General features: G+C 39.0%; 1 long non-coding RNA gene across 1 annotated transcript in view; it reads right to left on the reverse strand.

The window, feature by feature from the left end:
- Positions 1-18,032: 18,032 nt before the first annotated feature.
- Positions 18,033-23,080, reverse strand: part of LOC102499833 (uncharacterized) — a 9,908-nt gene continuing 4,860 nt past the window's right edge. The window contains exons 3-4 of the long non-coding RNA XR_333873.1: positions 20,437-20,547; positions 18,033-18,153 (exon numbers count right to left, since the gene is read on the reverse strand). This is a non-coding gene — a long non-coding RNA (uncharacterized LOC102499833). The remainder of the gene's footprint in view (positions 18,154-20,436; positions 20,548-23,080) is intronic.

The raw sequence follows: 23,080 nt of genomic DNA on the forward strand, positions 1-23,080 counted from the left end.
GCAGTTAACAAAAATGGCTATGTCTCTGAACTCCCACGTTGTTCGACCATGGTTCGCGTCCTGGACCCAGTGGCTTTAAAACTCATGCCGGGCACGTGTGCGTGCATACCCAAGATCCCAAGAGGAATGGAGGAGAAGGGATTGTGGCGTGGCCATCCCCCTGGGGGGTGATTTCTCGCTTTCTGTCTCTCTGTCTGTCCGGCAAGCACACACACCCTATAGAAAAAACCTCTCCGAAAAAAGAAAAAAAAAAAAAAAACCTCCTGAATTCTCACAGTGGGTCATAGGAATGACTTTCGTCATCTCATGTGGATCAAAGGGGTCAATGAAATAGAGGTACAAATTACAAAGTCAGCCCTATTGCTCACAAAACTGTGAACCTTGCTCGTGCTTATTCTATGTCAAAATGAGGTACAATAATATTCATTCTTGTTTTTGGTCTGACTACAGCAGATTCACAGCCTACAGTTATGATTTTCATTAAGCCTCCCAGCCAATAGTAGAACCTTCACATTCACCAAGTGCAACACTTGATAAGTCATTTCAGGAAAAAGAGAGAGAGAGGCAAAACCAAAAAAAAAAAAAAAAAAAAAAAAAAACCCTGTGGAATGGACTTATTAATCTCTGTCCATAATAATGCACAAAATGATGATATGATCAGAGACAAATAAAGCTGTGAGCAGTCTTAGTGAAATAAGCACTATACAAATATAAATGGTAAAATAAAAAAATGGATATACTGTTTGTCTTAAGGCACAAGTAAAATACAGAGCTCTCTTTACAGAATATTATTTAATCAGCAATAGAAGAAAAATAAAAATCCACATGACAAGCCACTGCTCAAATAAATTTTTGTCTATGGGGTGTAGTACATTTAAATAGAAAATACATGCATTTTGGAGAGAAATGGATATGAGTTTGAATACCCAGTCTGTCACTTACTGTATGATTTAATTAAATCCCTTAATTTCTCAAAGTCTAAAATTCCTAACTGTAAAATAGAAATAATTCTAAGAGTCTCATTATACCACAGTGGAAATTATATGTATTAATGAATGTGAGGATCCTGGCATGCAATACGTGATTAACTAAATCCTAGTCTGTCTCTTTGAACTACTCAAATCTTACGATTTTTGAAGGATTTTTTTTATGCAGCATTACTGAAAACCTACTAAAAAACTTTCTTATATAAAAATTGTAGATAAATACAACTTATCATACATTTCTGAAGGTTCAAGATGACTCGATGCATTGTCCATAGATCCTAGCTGAAACACAGTGGATAGACACAGAGAAGGTGAAGAACAGGAGTGTTCAGTGTTTAGGAAAACTCCTTAGATAAACTGAGCAAAAATAAACAGAATATCTCTTATTAAAATACTCAATAAAGCATGTCTCTTGAAGCCTAGTTTCATAGCAACTAATGCTTCTCTTCTGAAATGAACTGCTAGACTGTAAATCCTAACAGAAGACCAGATGTGCATATTTGTAACAAAACTTTTGATCCTGCTGCACTTACATTAGTGTTATCAAAGTTCTGGGTTGTTGACTTGTATTCTTAAATTTAACAATCTCCCTGCTTCAGAGTGCACACAGTATCTGCAAGTGGTAGAGCATCTGGGGACACAAAATCAGGCAGTTTGGGGAAATTCCTACTTTTGAACCTCTACACTAATATATGTTGTTTTATTGATTTCTTTAGGCACATTCACCTCTGAAATCTCTAAACATTAGAAATAATTTTTATTGCAGCTCTTCCTTATCTGGTTTACTTAGCAATGTAAACATCTCTGCAGTCATTGTTTTCTTTTGAGTTATGGAAATAAGAGTTTTGGGGAAAATGAAACATTTTTATATACAACCAAGTTTCATATTTATTACAATAAATGATTTTGTTATTAATAGCCATAATTTCTGCAGTTTTGATGAAAGTAATATGGAGGCCAGCAGGTGGTATACTGGTTAAGGCACTGGATCACATATGGCTGACTCCATGGTTCAAGTCCCAGACCTGGTATCTTAAAAACATGCATGTGATGCATGCATGCCCAAAATCCAAGAAGAGAATACAAAGAAGAAAGTGCAGCATAGTCATTCCTCCCAGGGAGGTGATTTTTCACTTTCCTTCTCTCTCTGAGGAGTGCACAGACCCGATAGCAAAAAAAATAAAAATAAAAATAATAATAGGTTGGGACTTTACACAGGATTAATTATTTTTAACTACCCTTTTGAATAAAATGTTTTCAACTAAATATTTATCCTGAAGTATTAAAACTATTCTTTTAGTATACCTATTTCTACCAAAGTCTTGATAACTCCAACAATTTCATAAGCTCCGGAGTACATTTTTACATACATCTGTGCTTAAGTTGGGTCAGAAAAATATCTACAAAAGGGGCCAGCTCTGTGGCCTGGTGATTAAAGAAGCCAGATCCCCCATGGCCAACTGTGCAGTCTGAGTCCACGTACCAGCAGCTTGAAAAACACACCAGACACATGTGTGTTTAAGTTCTAAATCCCAATAGGATGGAGAAATAAAGAAGGGATTGCAGCATGACCATGCCCCATTGGAGGGGTGTTTTCTCACTCTCCCTCTCTCTCTATCTTTCTCTCTGTGATGAGTGCATGTGCCCTCTGGCAAGAGAGAAAAGAAAGAAATGAAAACAATTACAATGAAGTTCTTGGAAAAGAAAGGTTTGTGTTAGTTTTAGATTGAACTGGAATCATGCATATTAAATATAGGAGGAAATATGCAATGTAAATTAATGACACATACTAAATTAATACTAAATACTAAATGACATATACCTCCCCCCATTTTTAAAGTAATTATTTTATTTAACTTTATTTATTTATGTTAATTTGACCTGAAAGGGACACAATAAGAAAGAGAGAAAAAAAAAAAATAAACCGCCAGGTCCAGGACTTGAACCACAGTTAGCCATGTGGGAGTCCAGTGCCCTTAGTCACCATGCTCCCTTCGGGCCCTGCCCCCATTTTTTTTTTTTTATACAAGAACTAAACATCAACATAGAAATAATTTCATCAAAGACCCAATTCTTTAGTCAAGTTGGGCTATAGAAGGTAAAATATGCCTTATGATGAGGCAGCTACATCATCAAGGGTCAGTAATTTAGCTTATAGAGGTTTGTTGTGCATAGAATTGAATATGGAGCCCACAGACACTTTATTAAAAAGTTGTCTTTTTTTTTTTTTTGAGAGGTTTTTGTTATAGGACAAATGTGCTCCCTTGATAGACAGAGAGAGAAAAAATGAGAAATCACTCCCATGGAGGATGGCCACGTGGCAATCCTTTGGCCTCCAGTCTCCTCTTGGGATTTTGGGCATGCACACACACGTGCTTGGTGTGAATTCAAGTTACCACGTTCAGAACTGGAATCGTGTTCAGTCATATGGAAATCCAGTGCCTCAGCCACCATGCCACCTGCTAGCCCCTCCAAGAAGGTGTTTTTTGAAGGCAGTCTTTTTTCATATGTGCACCTCCCGGTATCAGCGTCATATTGCAAAGGACCCCTGCACCCTCACTGGAACACCCAGATTTTCGAGAAACTATCTTGCTACATCTTTTTTGTGCCATGTTTTGTAAGGAAGATTCTGTCATGTGCTGACCTTTCACATTACTCATAGCAGCAGTCTGTGTAATAGTGCAGAATTGTTTGTGAAAGGCAGCTGAATATTCATTCTGAGGGCATGCATGTGCTTTCAAGCATTCATTGTGAGGAAAATATGGATTAAAAGCAATACAAAAGTCCAAATGCATGTATTTCCTCTCCTTTCCTGCCAGCGACAATAGTTCTACTCTGGAGATACTTATTTTTGACTGCCATTTTACTATGTTCTATAATGGCAGAGGGGAATATGATATCTTTGAATATTTCAGATGTGGGATTGGGAAAATGGGAGCACCAGTGAGTGTACCCACCATTTCAGGGTTGTTTTTTTTTTTGGTTTTCTTGACAGAGGGCATGTACATTCACAAGAGAGAGGGAGAAAAGAGAATTCCCCCCAATGGGACATGACCACACCACAATCCTTCTTCTTTCATTGCTCTTTCCCAACAGAATTATGGGCATGCCTGCACAAACAGCCAATGTACTTTTCAAGTCACTGTCATTTCACATGTGGGATCTGACTCCCTAACCTCTGAGCTACAGATCTGGCCCTCAAGGTTTTTATTTTGTTTTGTTTTGTGCACCTTAGCTTTTTTATATTCTTCATCCATCCATATTTATTTCTTTAAATGGAGCAAATATTGAACACCAATTATATATCAGATTCTTGCTAAGGTCCATGGATTTAGAGATAATTAATAAAATTTGCTGCCCATAAAGAGTTTACATACTTATGTTGGAGGACTTGCATTCAAATAGATTATCAGAGACTAGGTTGTAATCTGGTAGTGGTGGGAAAATTGCAATGTGAACTCATGGAAGAGATTATATAACTCAGCCAGAGAGAGAATACAATTTGGGAAAGCTTCTCAGTGAAAGTGAATTATTAAATCCTAGGTCACCTCTGGAAATTCTCCTTGAAGAACAAACAACAGTTCTATTCTGGAGAAATGTTTTTTTCTTAACTGTCACTTTGCCATCTTCTATAATGGCAGTGGCACAATAAACACATTCAATGCCAGATTGATGGTAGCCTCTGTAATGACTAGAGTGTTACAAAAGATATGGAAATCAACTTTTGGAGGTGTAGTGAAGATTAAGAAAAGCATACTGAAAGAGAGTTCATCTGATTTAAATATTGAAGGAGTTAGTCTAGCCCCTCCAAGAAGGTGTTTTTTGAAGGCAGTCTTTTTTCATATGTGCACCTCCCGGTATCAGCGTCATATTGCAAAGGACCCCTGCACCCTCACTGGAACACCCAGATTTTCGAGAAACTATCTTGCTACATCTTTTTTGTGCCATGTTTTGTAAGGAAGATTCTGTCATGTGCTGACCTTTCACATTACTCATAGCAGCAGTCTGTGTAATAGTGCAGAATTGTTTGTGAAAGGCAGCTGAATATTCATTCTGAGGGCATGCATGTGCTTTCAAGCATTCATTGTGAGGAAAATATGGATTAAAAGCAATACAAAAGTCCAAATGCATGTATTTCCTCTCCTTTCCTGCCAGCGACAATAGTTCTACTCTGGAGATACTTATTTTTGACTGCCATTTTACTATGTTCTATAATGGCAGAGGGGAATATGATATCTTTGAATATTTCAGATGTGGGATTGGGAAAATGGGAGCACCAGTGAGTGTACCCACCATTTCAGGGTTGTTTTTTTTTTTGGTTTTCTTGACAGAGGGCATGTACATTCACAAGAGAGAGGGAGAAAAGAGAATTCCCCCCAATGGGACATGACCACACCACAATCCTTCTTCTTTCATTGCTCTTTCCCAACAGAATTATGGGCATGCCTGCACAAACAGCCAATGTACTTTTCAAGTCACTGTCATTTCACATGTGGGATCTGACTCCCTAACCTCTGAGCTACAGATCTGGCCCTCAAGGTTTTTATTTTGTTTTGTTTTGTGCACCTTAGCTTTTTTATATTCTTCATCCATCCATATTTATTTCTTTAAATGGAGCAAATATTGAACACCAATTATATATCAGATTCTTGCTAAGGTCCATGGATTTAGAGATAATTAATAAAATTTGCTGCCCATAAAGAGTTTACATACTTATGTTGGAGGACTTGCATTCAAATAGATTATCAGAGACTAGGTTGTAATCTGGTAGTGGTGGGAAAATTGCAATGTGAACTCATGGAAGAGATTATATAACTCAGCCAGAGAGAGAATACAATTTGGGAAAGCTTCTCAGTGAAAGTGAATTATTAAATCCTAGGTCACCTCTGGAAATTCTCCTTGAAGAACAAACAACAGTTCTATTCTGGAGAAATGTTTTTTTCTTAACTGTCACTTTGCCATCTTCTATAATGGCAGTGGCACAATAAACACATTCAATGCCAGATTGATGGTAGCCTCTGTAATGACTAGAGTGTTACAAAAGATATGGAAATCAACTTTTGGAGGTGTAGTGAAGATTAAGAAAAGCATACTGAAAGAGAGTTCATCTGATTTAAATATTGAAGGAGTTAGTTAGACAAGGAGAAAGGGAATTCATTCCATGAAGAGGCATGAGAGAACTAAGCTTGTTCATGTCTCTTTTCTTCCAAGGAATATGACCAAAGTTGTTTTTCTCTTAGAAAAATATTAATTCTGATTCATTAGGGTAGACAAAAGGTCAAGGGTGGGGAATGTCTCAAGTATTTTTTATTTAAATGAAGAGGAAAAACAGGATTCAGTGGGATCAACATGTTGTGTTTCTTTGGAAAAATAAATTATTCCCTGGGCCAGTAGGTGGCATGGTAGTTAGTCTGCTAGACTTCCACATGGTTGACTGGTTCAAATCTCAGACCCGGCGGCTCACTTTCTCTCTCCCTCTCTCTTGTGCGTGCATGTGCCCTATAGCAAATTTAAACATAATAAATGAAATTCAAAATAAAGACTTCTTAAATAAAATAGAATGGTCCCCACCTTTATAACAAAGACAGGAGCATCTTCTATAACTCTCAAAGTTTTCAGAAGGAACGAGTGATGTAAGCTGCTTGTCTCCATTACTGGAAACTAGTCACAATTTAAAAGTAGTTCTTTTTCTCCTTTTCACTTGCTTCTACAAAGCATGCTTTTTCAGTGAATATGGTCTGAAGCACTCATTTTATATCAGTAAATATCCTTCTTTTTAAAAAAAAAAAAAGAAAAGAAAATTTGCAACAGGGTGTTACTTGCCAGAGAGAGACAGAGAAAGTAAGAAATCATTCCTAGGGGGAGGTCATGAAGCAATGCCCTCTCCTACACTTTCCTCTCAGGATTTGGGGCACACACAAACACATGTGCCTGGTGTGTTTTTCAAGCCACTGTGTCAAGGACTCAAACCACGCAATTGGCCATGTGGTATCCAGCCACCTTAATCACTATGCTAATCTAACTGGCCCAATCTGCAAATATTCTTTAAAAATACAAGGAAAGATATTGAATAGAAAAGAATGATGTAGTTTGGTATTACACATTAGTTTCATTCTACTCATGGTCCTAAAATCTGACTCATACCAGGCAAGCAAATGAATGGACAGCTTCACTCTGTTCTAAGTTTCATGTATGTGCTATGTAAATAATGTAACAGGGTGATTTCTGGGCCAGCTTGCTTTCTCTTCCCCTCATTCCCCAATACATTTGCAGAATTCTAAGAGCACTGTCACTGTTTTATGACAACAAAACAACATTTAATTGAATTTTCAAGAGAATAAAAGCCTATCTTTTTTTTTAAGAGGTTTTTGCCATAGGGCATGTGCATGTGCAGGAGAGAGACAGAAACAGTGAGAAGGAAGGTGATTATCACCCCCTGGGGGCGGGCTCACCACAATCCCTTCTCTTCCATTCTCCTCCTAGGATCTTGGGCACATATGTGGTCTGATTTTAAGCCACTGTGTCTGGTCCTTGAACCATGGTTGGCCATGTGGGAATCCAATGACATAATCACTATGTCATCTGCTGGCCCTCAAAGCTTATCTGTTCTAAAAGATAGAACCCATATAGTGTTTATTAGATTTGCACACTATCCTATTATATTAATTTAATCTTTGTTATAAGTCTTTGAATTCAGTTCTGCTATTATCACCACTTTAAAGAAGAGTCACATCCAATAAACTAGCTAAGGTCACCTATCAGGTATGTAGTGCAGCCAGGCAGTAATGCTTGAGTGACTATGCTTCTAACCACTATTCTAAAGAAAGAAGTGCATGGTAAAAGAATCAGTACAGTGGATTTAAAATATATATTTATTTATCTCTTTATTTGTTGTACTTTTTGGGCCACCAGGTCCAGGACTTGACCTGAGGACAGCCATATATATAGGAGTCCAGCAGCCTCAACCACCATGCCACCTTCTGTCTCCAGAGTAGATTATTAAAATGCCCCTCTTCTTTTCTCCAAACTCAGATGACTGAGGTTGGGCTCCAAACAAAACAAAACAAAGCAAAACAAACAAAAATGTCTGCCTAGTGCTATCTAGACACTCCCTCTGAAAAAATAAGAGGTGTATGTGTGTGTGTGTAAGTGAGTATGTGAGAAGGTGTTTGCCTGTGCACTAGAGATGCAGATCCATTGAAAGTAAAAACAAAGCAAACACGTGCCTGACATCACCTCTGTTACTGTATGTGATCCCCACGGCACGCATCATGCTGGCTTCAACAACAGCAGTTTTCCACTAAACCCATGAAGCCATGACTTCTCCCAGGTGACAGAGTTAGCATGTGGCAGAACCTGGATGAGTATAGATGTGTGTGCACAGAAGAAGAGACAGCATTATAAAAGAAGAGACAGCATTATAAAACCATTTAAAAGAAAGTATCACATTTGATGGAAATGGCCATAGATTCAGGGATGGTTTCCCTAAAGAAGGAGTTCTTGTACTGAGATCTGAAGAATGAGTCAAATTAGTTCAGAATAGAAGGACTAAAACTTCCGGCAGAGAGAGGAATGCAAGCAGAGAGCCTGGACTGTAGAAGGAACAGAGAAAAGGCCAGTTGGTCTGCCCCAACATTAAGAAGCAACAGGGGGTTGCTACAGAATGTGGAGAGGTTTCCAGACACTCTGGACCTTCTAGGATATGACAAAAGTGTCAATCTGCATACTAAGAGGAAAGGACAGCCACAGTAGGGTGCTAAACAGTTGACATGAGCAGACAAGGGGAGGACTGAGAGGAACAGTTATGCAGTTCCATGAGCAGATTTACATTTCTGAAAGCTGGCTTTATGGATTCCTGAAGACCAGTTAGGGAGCTCTTGTTAATAATGTCACCAAGAGACTGAGAGCAATTAGAACAGAGCAATGTCAGCAGAGACGCAAATGGACAGAACTAAACATCAGCTGAATTTACTGAGATGAGATCGTTAGTTGGAAACTGAGGGATCCAAGCTAGGCTTCTGGCTAGGTGGACTCAACATCATTCACTGAGAAGGGAAGCATGGATTCGTACCGTCTACCTGGGAGGAAACATGGGATGAGAAATTCTGAAGGTGACTGAGCAATATGCATGAACTCTCATCCAGACATTTTTACATGTTCACTTACAGGCATGAGAGAAGGGAGAAAGTAGGAAACAGGCACAGAAGACTCTGAATAACCTGAGCTCACTGCAATCCTACAATGGATAGACAAGAGAGATCATCACAGTGTTTTTATACTTTGAATATCTGACTCTACCTGCCCTGAAAATGAGGTCCAGACAAACAGGAGTTCTCCCTTCTAAAACATAAGAATTCTTTTCTTCTCCTTCTCAAATATTTTACTTACTCTTGAGTCAGAACAGATTAAAGATGCTAACAACTGCCGATACTATCCAAATCATTTCGTCATTTCACAGAGGGAAATGACTCCCCATTCAAAAGCCCTGGATTTTAATTTTTGCCTCTGGGCTATTATGGTCCCTCACTGAGCAGAAAACATAGGGCATAAGACTTTTGTGCCAAAGCCCAGAGAGGACTGGCATTTCCAAACTCCCATGCGATGCTTAGCAAGTTGTTCAAAGGACACAGATCTCAAAATGTACATCTATAAAATAAATCAATGATCTGAATGATCTCTAAGTGCTCTTCTGTCTATAAAATAGTCAGATAACTAACAATGTTCAAAAATATTTAAAGATGAATTTTGTTTTATTTTCTCCCCGAAAATGTATTTTTAAATGGTATATAATACAGGTAGAAAGGAAGAGCATGTGATATGTGTGTGTCTTCTAAAAACATATCTTTTCTTTCCTCAATGGGAAAAAAAAATGTATGTTCAGTCAATGGCTGTCAGCTACTGTCAGGTGATTTGTTTATAGCTCATTGTCCCTTTTACACTTGCAACATCATGCATTTTAATTAAGAGTGCTCACAAACCTGGTGCCCTCTCTACCTGCCACATGGAAATGAATGCCAAAGACAGTTCTCCTAGGCAAAAAGAACAGAACATCTCAGAAGATAGGCTACTATCCACAAAATGAGCTAAAAATCCGGATTATATTGCTCAATTTGCACTGAGCCAATATAGATACCCAAATGTCAGTGGCCGAGTTTTCATATGCAATAGTGAGGAAAATTATCATTATTACCATTTAAAAGTTTTCCTATGTGCCAATTATATGGCTTATGTGTTGTTTTACATGTGGAAATTTAGATTAAGTGAGGTAGAGATACCCTTATCTTAAAAAATGGGGATTACAACCAAAGTCTTTCCAGAACATTACTTAATGACATTTACTTTTGAACAAATAGTGCAGTGTACTATTCTGGCATCTATACTATTTATTTAAGGAGAAAATTCTCTGAGCAAATACAGAAAAAAAAAAGAAGGGAGAAAGGAAATGTGAAAGATTGATACAGAAAAGATGTAGAGCCCAAAAGAAAATATTCTTGTCAAAATACATGAAAAGAAAGAAAGAAGGAATGAGAGAAAGAAAAGAAGAAAGGAAAAAGAAAAAGGAGCAAAAGGCAAAGAAAACTCCTTGCAGAAGAGCCGTAAGCCAAATGAAAAATATCAGAGATGAGATTTTTGTGTGACAATGCAGAAGGGGACAGAAGGAGCATGGGGATTTGCTTGTATGCATGTTAAAATCTAACTGTTTCCCTTAAGGAGTGCGTATTAGTGTCTCTTTTGATCAGTAAGTCAATGTTTCAACTGTGTTATCACTGCCTTCCTTGTGGCTTTTAATAATCATTCTTGAAATAGAAGTGTTTTTGCAGACATATTGGGAGATGCTCTTCTCACTTGACTGATTTTTTAATCCACCCTAAAGCTGTCTGTCTGTCTGCAGGACAAGGTGCTCATGCAGATTGAAAGCCAGAGAAAGCCTAGCATGGCTCTGACATCTTAGAGCAAATTAACTTACATAATGGCCCTGTCAATCCACCCACTCCTCAAATTCCATTTTCTTGGTCTATTCTAAACTCAACACCAGTGTTTCTTTGGGTTTCCTCCCTTTCCCACATCAGTCATTTCAGTTATCCCAGCTTTTTTGAACTCCTACTAAGTGCTAGACATGTGTGCCTTAAGGACCATAAGAGCTTTCAAGAGCTTTCCTTCCACCAATAAGGATTCAAGTAACCTTAAGCAAAATGGTAGCAGAAACATCAACAGCCAGGGAGCCAGGCTAGGGAGCAAGTGACAAGGACCTTCTAAGTATGGTAAACATTAGGTCAGAGGGGACAATTTCCTTGGAGTGGAGGAAATCAAGGCAGTTTCATGAAGGACGTGAACTGGAAGGATTCCTAAAGTTGAGCCTGATGAAGTAGGTCATTCAAGCTGAAGGAAGCATGTAACCTTATTTGGCAAAGAAACTTAATCTAATTGTCCAATTCTGAATGATTCTTAGTGGCTGTCTTAAGTGCTGCCCTGAGATAAATCTTAAAATGCTCCCATGCTCAGTCATGATCAATTAGCTGTGTCTGCTATGGTTACAACACTTCAGAGGTATCTGCATGAACTCCTGTATTTAGAGCAGTCAAAGAAGCTAGTGAGCTAAGTTTGAAGTGGGTGGAGAGGAAGTTCCACATGGGTGTAAGAGATTGGTTAGAAAAGGGAAGGAATTTGGAAGCAATGAAAAAGGCTGTGGATGTCAGGCTGAAGAAATTACACTGGAAGAAAATTATATACTCATATTCGGAACTCACTATATTATGTGTGAAAATATAGTGGGACAAACTTTATTTGACTTAAGCCTATAGCTATTCCTTCCCCACAGTTCAGACACTGTCAGACTCTTAACATTTCCCAAATGTTAACACTTTTCCAAGATGTTTTATTTTCCCTGTTGCATGTTGCCTCGTGTGCACTGCATTCTTCATTAAAATCATGCGTGTTCCCTGCTTACTCAGATCTTCTAGTGGGTATGATAGAGCTGATATCAAATATCTAGAAGGTATTGCAGTGGTCCCTGAATTCAGTAGTTGCAGTGAAGAGATTGTGGGGAGACAGGGATAGCACAGACTTCTTATAGGAGCTGCCTTGTCAGCAAGTTGGACCTTGTAGTTGGTCAAACAAGATGTTCATATGCATAAACTTCAGGGAACAAAGAAGAAGAAATCTAGGCTAAATATGCAACAATGGGCTGACCCAGCAGTCTGGTGGTTAAGGGATCTCAATCCCACATGGACAAGTATGTGGTTCAAATCTCAGCCTTTGGGATTTGAAAAACACTAGGCACATGTGCACATGTACCCCAAATCCACACAGGATAGAAAAACAGTGGAGAAAGGATTATAGCAAAACCACACCCCACTGGAGTATGTTGTTTCTCCACCCATTCCTTCTCTGGTTGATGCGTGCATGAGCCATCTAAGAAATAAATAAATAGGCAGCAATAGCAGAGAAAAAAATGAACATGTGGTGTTATTGTTTTTTAAAAATTATTTTACTCAACTTTATTTATTTGACCAGGGAGGGACAGAGAAAAAGAGAGATTGCGAGAGCGAGAGAGGGAAGGTGAGAAAGCAAGCCGCCATGTTTGGGACTCGAACCGCAGTTGGCCATGTGGGAGTCCAGCACCCTTAACCACCACACCAACTGGCAGTCCCAAGGAATAAGCATTTGATATTCTTGAATGCATGCCTGACAGTACCTTCAGTCAGTAGAATGGTACATTTGGAGCTGTACACAAAATTTACTGATGTCTCTGACCTCATCATTGGGGTAAACAGGTATGGCTTATTCAGTAAGCATTAAAGTAGGCTCTGTTAAATATAATACAGATAATACAGTTCCAGAACTCAGAGAGCCTGTCTGGAACTGCTAATGATACAACAGAAAGACAAAAAATCTGGGACAGCATGTGGTGCAGTAGTTAAGGCAATAGACTCCCACATGGTCGACTACAGTTCAGGTCCTAGACCTGGTGACTTGAAACTCATGCCAGGCATGTGTGTGTGTGTGTGTGTGTGTGTGTGTGTGTGTATGTGTGTGTGTGTGTGTGTGTGTGTGTGTGTGCGCGCGCCCTATATCTCAAGAGGATGATAGAGAAGGGATTGCTGCATGGACTTCCCTCCTGGGTGTAATTTCATACTGTCTGTCTGTCTGTCTCTCTTGCGAGCACACATGCCTTTTACCAAAAAAATCTCTCAAAGAAAGTCCAAAGTATATAGTGAAATGAAATGTGTGATTTTTTCCTTTTTTTTTTTTTTTTTTTTTTTTTTGGCCAGGAGGCATGTGCACTTACCAGAGAAAGAGACAGAAAGAGGAACAAAGTAAGGAAGCAACTCCTCCTATGGGGAATAGTCTTATTGCATCTTATTGCAATTCTTTCTCCATTTATCCCTTCTACGGTGATTTTGTGCAAACACACATGTGCCTGACATGTTTTTCAAGCTATAGGATCTGAGCTTTGAACTGTGCAGATAGCCATGTGGGATCAGCCACTTTAACCACCACACCATTGGCTAACCCTAATAAGTGTGTTTAAAAAATGCTTTAGACTGGTTCAATCTTTCTGATTCTTTTGCCTGTACTAGTACAGTATAATATAGTGGTTAAAGGTAGCATCTCTGAAGCCATTCTAGCTATGTGGTCATAGGCAAGTCACCTAACCTTTCTGTACCTCATTATTCTGATCTGTATGCAGACAAGGACAATAAGAATATCCATATCATAGGGTTTTAATAAACAGTCAATGAATTAAAGCACTTATAACAGTGCTGTTTCACTATTTTATGTTAGTTGTTGTTTTGTTAGTATTGCAGTTACTTCCAACATTTTCCCTCATCTGATCTATACTTCACCCAACTTCTAGGGTGAAATTTTAAAACATTTATCATAAAGGTGATATATATGTATGTGTATATATATATATATATATACACATACCTCTACAGGATATTTCTCAACCTGAGAGAGAATCAGTCAATTAATGCCCAGGATCCTAAGCATGGAACATAAGACCCCAGCGAGCTGACCAATTTAACTTCCTCGGCGCGTGACGCATTGCTCTTCCCATTCTCTGCCAAGTATCCTACACTCCAGCCACACCCAGCTACTTCTCTGAGACCATTAATGGACCCCCAAGGTTAGAAGGCTATGAGGATATTTCAGAGAAGTTAAGTGACATCTCCAAAGATATTCTCTGATTCCGAAGCCTTCACTGCTTTCATCAATGCATTTTGCTGCAGCACTTGAGAGCTGTCATACCAAGATGATGTGTTCACATTGTCTGTTTCTGCCACTTGACTGAGCTTTGAGGGCATCTTGTATCATTTGTCTCTGAATTATCTGCACCTGGTACTAAGTAGGGACCAACACGAGATTTACTGCTTGCTTGATGAAACCGGCCGTCATGTAGATAGGCTCACACATGCACTTATTTATACATTAATAAGACACTGACTTCTAGTGAGTTAATCCAATAAACTGAATACTATTACTCCTAAGCACTCATACCTTGACTTGGCTCTTAATGAGAAAGGCACATGGTGAGATTTTCAAAGAGTATGGCAAACCAGACAAACATGTTTGCTCATGAGGGAGATACTGTTCACTCCCCTTCCCCACCCCCACACACATACAGCATGGTCCCCACTTTCTCTGTCTGTTCATAGTAACATTATAGAAAATAACAGATAGGGACCAGAAGATGGCATAGCTGTTATGTCACGAGACTCCCATGTAGTCGACCGCCGTTCGAGTCCTGGACCTGGTGGCTTAAAACTTACGCCAAGCACATGTGCATGTGTGACCCAAATCCAAAGAAGACAATGGTGGAGAAGGGACTGCAGGATGGCCACCTGCAGGGGGCTGACTTCTCACTTTCTGTCTCTGTCATTCTAGTGAGTGCACATGCCCTATTCTCTCTAGGAAAAGGAAAAAAAAAGAATTAAAAAAAAGGAAAGAACAGATATTAGATTCAAAATTTTAGAAAAAGAGGAAGCATGATTATTTTTCACTTTTGACCTCATACAGTGACATAAATGACTGAAGTGTGGTGTGTGTGTGTGTGTGTGTGTGTGTAGTAAACACAATTTGTCACATATATTTCATATCTCTAAAATCGTACTACAAGCCAGTGAGAGAAAAAGAGAGGTGAGACAAGGGTTATTTTCCCCATATTTCTGACAAAGAGACCAAGATTCAGGGAGGTTAAACACAGTCTTTTACTGAAGGGTAGTGTAGGTGGTAACTGCAGAAAAAGAAAAAAAAAGGTGAAAGCTCTGTATAGATATCAAAGTGACATTGACAAAAGACTGCTATAATATATTAGCATTCTCATCCTGACTGACTCAGTCAGCGGGAACAAATTCACAGGGCAGTAGAAAAGAAAATGGGGAGGGTCCTTTTACAATTTGTCAAGTACTGACTACCAGGAACTCATTGTTAAAAGAGAAACAAATCCAAACAACAAAAGCTAATAGCTATTTTTTACCTTTTAAAGGTCCTATACCTAGTAAGTGACAGGGCCCAGAATATGTCCTAGAATTTCTGAATCCAAACTCATACTTTCTCCTGATACTTTCCAGAATTGTATACTTAGGATCTTTGCACTGATAAAAGATGGTGACTATCTTCACAGAAATGCCCTGAACTCCAGGTCTTGGGCACACCAAGCAAAGCCAAACGGTCCAGACACAATGTTCAGTGCTTAGAGTTAGCTGGTCCCAAGAACCCATGGGTTCCACTTCTACAGGTGTAGCCAAAATTGGATGGAAAATGTTACATCATTGCTGACATGTACTATATAGTTAGGACAAAGATGGTGACAGTTGAGTATGAATATATACAGTCTTTTTCCTTGCCATTATTACCTAAACAATATAGTATAACAACTATTTATATGGCATTTACATTATATTAGATATTATAAGGAACCTGAAGATGATTTCAAGTGTGTGGGAGCAGGGCCAGCAGGTGGCATGTGGATAAGGCAGCTGGACTTCCCACATGGTCATCCATGGTTCAAATCCCAGACCTGGTGGCTTGAAAATCATACTGGGGGTATATGCATGCATGCCCAAAATCCCAGAAGGAGAATGTGTGGCCATACCCCTTGGGGGTGATTTCTCACTTTCCCTCTCTGTCTCTTTCCTCTCTGACAAGTGCAGCTTACCTATAGCGAAAAACCTAAAAAATAAATAAAAAATACTTTAAAAGGTATATGGGAGCATATACATAGATTATATGCAAATATTACACAATTCTGTAAAAGTGACGTAAGTACCTGTGAATTTTAGCATCCACAGAAGTTCTGGAAACAATTCTCTGCAGATACTGAGGGACAGTGTATTTCCTTTTCCTCACTTCCTCTCTCTCCACTTTTCTTTGTAAAGTTTTTTTTTTCTCCCCACTCAGTACAGTGTTAGTCAGTAATTCAAACAAAAGGAAAACATAAATGGTACTTCAGTATTAAGTCCCGAGGGCCTTAAGTGATTTATATTCTCTTTCTTCAGCAATATTTGCTATAAAACTACTGTAGGTAATATTTAGAGGAAGTGGATATTTTGCCACAATATCACCTCCTAATCCTCAGAGCATTTCCTTCATATCTATCAGTAGTTCATAAAGACTTTAACACTTTATGAGCAACATGTTGACTTCCCTCTGCAATGGCAAAGGAAAAAAATAAAAATAAACTTTCATTGAAAAGGACCACAATGTCTCCCCAAATGAAATTGGGTGATAAACCAAATAAAATAGGCGCAAAAAAATGGAAGTAGGTTTTAGTTTGTTTTCATATAGGCTGCTCCGAATTGGTATACTGGGAAGATTTATTTGATTTATTTAGTTCAGCCTTCTCTGAAAAAGACCAAACTACAGTGGAATTTTCATCAACTATGTTCAGGATGCTAACTGAAGATGATGATTACTGCTCTGAAATATTAGTGGGGGAGGCAGAAAGAGATACAATAGTATAACACTGTTTGTACCTGAAGACTAAAAGCATTTTTGCAATGTCCACTGGTCTAGGTTATACTGTTCCAATTCTTTATAACTAACAAACCTGACATTTATATTTTTAAGAGTTGATTTTATAGGAAATCAAAGTAGAAATATTTGGGACATTCGATGTTGAATAAACACTTTACACTCAAGAACAGTGCTTTAAATGTGTATGCCTTCAAGTTTAAGGTGACAATTTACTTGTAACAGTACACTGAAAGGATTTTGATTTAATATAGTTATTTTTTTTCTCTCCAGGCTGCAGTCATTTATATAGTTCTCTGTGTATGTGTGTTTTTGTTGTTGTTGTTGTTGTTGTGCTGTATACTCTATGTGATATAATATTTTAATCAATTAACTCTTTAAAGACATAAAATAACTATTTGTTTTAAAAGGGAACTTTATACAACATCTAAAAATAAGAAAATTATTGTCACTCACCACAAATATAAGGTAAACTTATAAATAATACATTGAATGACTGCAAGACAATGTCCTTACATTCTAATAAAGCACTTGGAATCTGCTTAGGGCTCTGAGACTGAGGCTGGCTTTCTGCTTGGAGAGAGATCAGTCCTGGTAGGGAACTGGAGTCTGTCTGGACAAAAATCAGTGTTGAAAGAGAGTAGGAATGGCCGACTATCGTTCGATTCCCAGACTTGGCGGTTTGAGGATCACGCTGGGCATTTGTGCATGTGTGACCAGCATCTCAAGGAGAGAATGGAGAAGAAATTGTGGCATGGCTGTCCATCCTGGGGAGGTGATTTCTCACTTTTCATCTCTCTGTCTCTCTCCAGCAAGAGTAGTGCACATGCCCTGTAGCAAAACCCTGGGAAGAAAAAAGAGAGAAAGAGGGAGAGAGAGAGGGAGAGAGGGAGAGGGAGGGAGGGAGGGAGGAAAGTAAGAATCTTTGTGATCTATTTATTTTCCACAGCAGTGTCCTATCAGAAATCACCATGGAGATGTTGTACCTGCAACATGACCTACCTGAAGTCTTCTAACAAATTTGGGCTGGATCTAAACCATAGTTAGAAATTCTACACTTGCCTTTGATAGATGTGGGATTTGAGCAAGTCACTATTCCTTTCTGAGTCTCACTTTTTGTCATATGAAGAATGGAGGTAATAGCATCTGCATTCTCCAAAAGGTTCTGTGGGTTTGATGAAATGACAATCTGAAAAACAAAACAAAACAAAAACCAGCAGACAGTGGTTGGCCAATTAATTCTACTTATTAAAGAAGTTTATTTTTTAAAAATTATGATTTCATCATTATTGTTGCTATTATTATTATTTTCAATTTGCTGTAGGGCACATGTGCTCACCAGAGAGAGATAGAGAGAAGGAAAGTGAGAAAGCAAGCCACCAGGTCTGGGACCCAAACCATGGTCAGCCATGTGGGAATCCAGCACCTTAACCACCATGCCACCTGCTGGCCCGTAACAAAGTTTATTTCCTTTTTCCATGAGATAAAGAGGCCAAGAATGAGCATGCTCCCATCAAGGTCACACAACACAACAATCCACTGTACCCCCCATCCCTTGCCACTGCCACCATATGACCCCTCAATTAATTCCAGTTACCATCAACCCTCAATACACTATCTCTTCTACAAACATGGAATTTCTGCCTATTCCAAGTCCTCCTCCTCATCCTTTTAATCTTCTTCCTTTACATATAATTTCTTTAAATTTAATTTTATTTTTTAATTGTTTTTCTATAGGGTGAATGAACTCACCAAGAGAGACAGAGGGAAAGTGAGAAATCACCCCTCTCCCCAAGAAGAATGGCCATGCTATAATTCCTTTTCCTCCATTCTCCTCTTGAGAGTTTGGGCACACACACATGCACTTGCACCAGGCATTTTTTTTTTTTAATAGAGATTTTTGCCTTAGGGTGTGTGTGCTCACTGGAGAGAAAAATAGAAAGTGAGAGAGAAAGTGAGAAATCATACTCCAGGATGGGAGGCCATGCCACAATCTTCTCCATTCTCCTCCTGGGATCTTGGGCACACATACAAGTGCCCAATGTGATTTTCAAGCCACCAGGTCCTGGACTCAAACTGTGCTTGGCCAATGTGGGAGTCCAGCGATGTAAGCTCTACACCATCTTCTGGCCCCCGGACATGATTTTTTTTTTGTTTGTTTGTTTTAAGGGATTTTTTTTGCTATAGAGTGTGTGTGTTTGCTGGAGTGACATACAGAGACAACCAGAAAGTGAGAAATACCACCTACCCCCCCCGGGGAGGATGGCCATGTTGCCGTCCCTTCTTCCCCATTCTCCTCAGGGTTTTGGACCTGCATGTACATTCATTTGGGGTGAGTTCAAAGTCACCAGGTCCAGTACTCAAACTGCTGTTGACTACGTCCAGGAATGATTTTGATTTTTTTTTTTTTTTTTAGAGAGAGATTTTTGCTATAGGGTGCATGCTCTTGCCAGAGACACAGAGAGAGACAGAGAGACAGAAAGTGAGAGAGTATGGCCATACCGCAATCTCTTCTCCTCCATTCCTCTCTTGGGATTTTGGGCACATATGCATACACACCCGATGTGTTTCAATCCACTGGGTCCAGGATTCAAATCACTGTCAACTACGTGGGAGTCTAGCAACATAACCATTATGCCATCTGCTGGTCCCTCCAGGCATGATTTTTAAGTGGTGGGGTCCAGGACTTGAAAGCCGGAGTCCAGAGCCTTAGCCATTATGTTACCTGCTGGCCTCACACACAGAAATCTTGTGTAATTCATCCTTCAGTTTTCCTAGAACTCTCTGAGCTTTCTGTAGTTCGAAGAAAATCGCAACCTAATATTATGACAGATTCTCCACGTATAGCCACTGTTCTATTGAGAACTACACTGGCAAAATAAATAGAAGACAGATAGACACATAGATAGATAGATAGATAGATAGATAGATAGATAGATAGATAGATAAAAATTAGGAAAAGAAACTAGTAATAAAATTCAGGTTAACTACTTCAAGGTAGGGGTAAATGGAAAGATTTTGAAAATAATAAAATTCTGTTCTGAAATTGCATTATTTGGGTGTAAGATCATGGAGGGTGGGGGAATAAGTTCTTAAGACAAAAACTGCTTTAAAATCCTATTAGGCTCTTTTTAAAAGACTTCTTGAACATCAAATATCTTTTGCAAAACACTTCATTGATTTAAGTGTAAATTAATCAGAAATGCATGGATTTCATTTCCCTTAGAATACACATGGATTTTTACATCCAAATGCAAAATACCTTTCCTGTTTTCCATCACTTCAAAATGTGAAAGAGTGCTTTAGGTGCTCAAAACAGACTCAAAAGTACTAAGCCTTGCCCTTGATCCTTGCAAAACATGAGAAGCTGTAACTTTGGCAAGAGATTTCTTTGGTCCTCTATGTGAATACTAAAGGAATGTGCTTTCTTAGAATTCCTAACAGAAAAGGAGTAATTAATAAGAAATGTGACCTTGGAAATCTTTCTAGGCTGTAGCATGACACTGCAGAAAAAGCCATTGTGTTCAGGTCTCAGATTTGTTTTCCAACTTCAGCTGGGACTAGATGTCTCTGGTTTCCTCATCTAAAAAATGGGGGAAGAAAACAGGACCCATTTATCTTGCAACATGCTGTGAGTTAGATATAAGATGATAAATCAACAAAAACACATGGAGAACCTTTTCTGTGCTACTGGCATTTCAAAGACAAATATACAAGATACTTCTGTTTGGTTTTTAAAGGGAAGAAACACTCTGGGAATGTATTTTAGCATTTTGGGGGTGGTATGAGAGGATAAGGGCAACGGAGAGAGTACACTGTGTCTGAGGAATCACTTACTTCTTGAAAGGGAAGTTGCTTTGTAAACACTCAGGTACTAAATTATGAGACACCAAGGAGCAGATGAATTCTCATTAGTACTTGGTGTCATTTTAATTATTGTTACTACAACTACTACAATTACTAGAATGGAGATCACCATTTGGGAGCTGAGTTGTTTCCCTATGTTCACTCTTAATTTGTCAGTTGAGGGGACAGCAAGTGGCAGGCATGGTGGTTAAGGCACTAGACGCACATGACTGATAGCGATTTGAGTCCCAGACCTGGCCACTTTCTCTCTCTCTGAGTCTCTATTTGAGTGCATGTGTCCTATAGCAAATTAAAAAAATTATAATGATAATTAATAGAATTTAAAAATAAATAATTATTTTAAAAAATGTGTGAGTTGTATGGACTTTTAACATTTTTCAACTGTCTGCCTCTTAGTCTGTTATCTTTACTGTTCTGTTTCTCCTCTACTGAGTTTCCTGGTCTGATTTCTTTTCACTTTGTTTTGCCATCCTCTTTTCTCCCTCTTTTTTTTTTTTTTCAGTGAAATCTGTTTATCGTCATTGGGCTCCTGATACCAATCTGCTGGGCCATCTGATTTTTCTAACTCTAAATCTGGTTCTATTTCTAGCTATCTGTTGACAATAATGCCATAGTTACCCTTGTAGTTATATGTTGTATTCATTATCTTAAGTAATATAGTTTCTGGGCCAGCTAGCTAGCAGAGTGGTTAAGGTAGATGGATACCACAGAGCTGACTGTGCGGTTTGAGTCCTGGACCCAGCAGCTTGAAAAAAAATACACGCCAGGCACATGAGCTCAAGTGGCCAAAATCCTGAAAAGAAAATAGAGGAGAAGGGATGTGGGATGGTCAACTCCCCTTTGGGGTGCTTTCTCTCTGGCTCTCCCCAGTGCACATATCCCATAGCAAAATAGTAACAATACAATTTTTGAACATTGACTACAAATACATCTTGGGTCAAGGTTTAGGATACACTGATAGGAACAGTAAAGTCTCTGCTTTCAAGGAGCTCAGAATCAATCTAGTAAGGGTGGCAGACAAATAAACATAAAATGATCAGACGGGGGCCAGACAGTGGTGCAGTACTAAAAGGTAATGCTCTGTGAGACTGGCCCACAGGGGCTTACATCCAGAAACCTCCATCAACAGGTCAGGAATGTGCGTGCCCATGATCCAGGACGGGCTGAAGATGAGGGTGGATTGTGGCGTCAAGACTCTGTGATGCACATTCTCTCTGTCTTTTTCTCTCTCATGAAAGAAATAAATAGGTAAACATTGCTAAAAAGTGACAAAGTTATATTAAATTTTATGCTGTGGGTATGTGCAAGGAGTAGCAGGAGCATATTAGGGAAATAAGTGAAGATAAGAGTGTAAGTCATATTTGTGATCCTTTTGGAAAGATATGATGGGCACTATTTATAGATATACTAAAAGAAGAAGGAAGTCATTTCTGTGCTCAGGGTTTATCCAAGAAGCTGATCCCAACTGTATCCCCATAGAATGGAGCCAAGGCCTAGCAATTTTTTTTTTTTTTTTTGGTTATAGGGCACATGCGCTCACCAGAGAGACAGATAGAGAGACAGAAACTGAGAGGTCACCCCCTAGAGAGGATAACCACATCGCAATCCCTTCTCCATCATTCTCCTCTCAGGATTTTGGGCACACACGCACATGGTCTGGTGTAGGTTTCAAACTACCAAGTCTTGAACAGTGGTCAGCCATGTGAGAGTCCAGCAATGTAACCATTATGCCATCTGCTGATCCCTCTAGTAGCAACTTTAAGGAGTATCTTTGGAAGGTGGGAGAGGGTGGTGCTTGAGCCCCTCTGTAATCATTACCAGCATGATAACAATGTATCTCCACATAGATACACAGTCTGTGTAAAAATGTGTTCTTGCTATGCAAATTTAGATTTCAGGAAAGTTTTCAAACAAACCAGATCTTACTCTTTAGCTTCAACTGAGGCATTTCTGCCCCGATTTTTTTCCCCCACAATCTTCCCAGTCTCCAAAACCCATGGCTTCCAGGCAATTGGATATAGGAAAAACTCCCAGCAGAGATGATTAATCAGGAAATGGATATGAGGCCGACCCACTGTCTGCAAGGTTCTTCTCTGCAGGCCTGAACTGGTAGGGGACACATCTACCAAATGCCCAGAACACTAGCATGAGGGTGGCTAAACGGTTTCTCTGTCTGTAAATCGAATGCTGTCCTAAATGTAAACTGATATCAGAGCCTGTTTCATCCAAGAACAGGGGAACCCTCTTTC

The sequence above is a fragment of the Tupaia chinensis genome, unplaced genomic scaffold, assembly GCF_000334495.1.
Source record: "Tupaia chinensis unplaced genomic scaffold, TupChi_1.0 Scaffold000105_1, whole genome shotgun sequence".
Lineage (NCBI taxonomy): Eukaryota > Metazoa > Chordata > Mammalia > Scandentia > Tupaiidae > Tupaia > Tupaia belangeri.